At 45.8% G+C, this 1,648-nt stretch overlaps 1 pseudogene; it reads right to left on the bottom strand.

The window, feature by feature from the left end:
• Nucleotides 1–632: 632 nt before the first annotated feature.
• On the bottom strand, nt 633–1,324 carry LOC138080191 (3-beta-hydroxysteroid-Delta(8),Delta(7)-isomerase pseudogene; annotated as a pseudogene).
• Between the last annotated feature and the right edge of the window lie 324 nt (nt 1,325–1,648).

Genomic DNA, 1,648 nt, shown 5'->3' on the forward strand with positions numbered 1-1,648 from the left:
TATGACCTCTGAATTCACACATAAATGGGAATTGGGAGAAAATGTAATGGCTTTATCTTGCACGATCCTCTGCAGCCCTGAGTAACAGTGTGAATCCACACTATCACTGGTCACCTCCAGATTTCCAAACTGGACCAGGAAAGACTGCATAAAATGGACCCTCCACGGTCTGGGTAAGGAAGCTCCCTTGGTATGTTGCAGGGATCTGTGGTCTGTGCTCAGTTGTCAGTGGATTTGTGGGAGGAATCTCAGCAAGCTCACCAGCCAGCCCTTCCTCTAGGTTATTCCCATTCCATAGGCTTCCCTTCTTTTGGAGTCTGTGATCTTTATCAGCAGCCTCAGGGCCTTCCAATGTGTCACCTCGCATTTCTTTCTTTCTTTCTTTCTTTCTTTCTTTTTTAGGGTCAAGACCTATATTTCCTGATTTAAAAAATCATCCCTATCACAGACTTCCTATGTTCTCTTGTACCCTTGTCCCATTGGCTGCTGACAGTGGCTCCACACAGCTCTTTTCTTCCCACTGCCCACCCATCAACCTGAGATTGACAGGTCCTTCCACCCTGTGGGAGCAAGGATTGGAATCTTCTGGCAGGTGGAAAGTTCTTCAATAGCCAGTGTTTAAGCCTAGCCCATCACTCTTTAGTTCTTCTTGCTCTTAGCTTTGGGGACTTTGGAACCAGTATGCTCTGGGCATGAGCAAGTTGCTTTATGGAAGCCAGTATGAGGAGTCCAGGCAGCACCAGCCACGGGGCATTCAAGAAGACAAAGTAAAACCAGAAGTCGAGTGGGTGTCCCAGCTCCCCGTGCTGGAATCAATCATGGTACTCCATCAGGAAGTAGAGCACATCTCCATATACCTGACCCACAGAGAACACAAGCTGTAGGACAAAGTGGAGGGGTTGCTGGTGGAGAAAAGTGATCTCCATCCATAGGCTGAGTGGTCCCCACAGCTAAACCGTGATGGTCTCCATGCATATCATGAAGTTATCATTCAGGATATATTTGCTGTCTCCCTTGGCATACTCTTTCCAGAGTTGAGATAAGATGGTTTAGTCTTCAAGAAGGTCCACGTAGCAGAGGCTGAACCAGCTTTCAATCATCAAGTGAACAAACCCACATATTGCAAACCAGCACAGGGACAGTCTCTGTGAAGCCTCCAGTGAGACAACCACAACATACCCTGACAACAGCCACGTGGCCACAACTGAGACTCAGAGACAGAGAAGAGGCCAGCCAGGATCTGTCAGGTGGCACAGTCATTAGTCACAGAGTTGTCCAGCCTCAGGCCCAGAGGCCAGAATGGGTGCATGGGACTGGTGGTCATGTCTTTGTAAGCCTGCAACCAACCCGCAAGAAAACCTTTTTTTTTTTTTTTTTTAATTGAAGTGCAGTTGATTTACAGTGTTATATTAGTTTCAGGTGTGAGGCAAAGTGACTCAGATTCTCTCCCATTATAGATTATTACAAGATGCTGGGTAAAGCTCACTGTGTTATACAGTAGGGCCTTGTTGTTTATCAATTTTATTTACAGTAGTGGGTATACGTTAATCTCAACAACCTAATTTATCCCGGTCTTTCTTTCCCCCTTTGGTAACCATAAGTTTTCTATGTCTGTGAGTCTGTTGCAGTTTTGTATATAAGTTAATTT

Source organism: Capricornis sumatraensis, chromosome 5 (genome assembly GCF_032405125.1).
Source record: "Capricornis sumatraensis isolate serow.1 chromosome 5, serow.2, whole genome shotgun sequence".
NCBI lineage: Eukaryota > Metazoa > Chordata > Mammalia > Artiodactyla > Bovidae > Capricornis > Capricornis sumatraensis.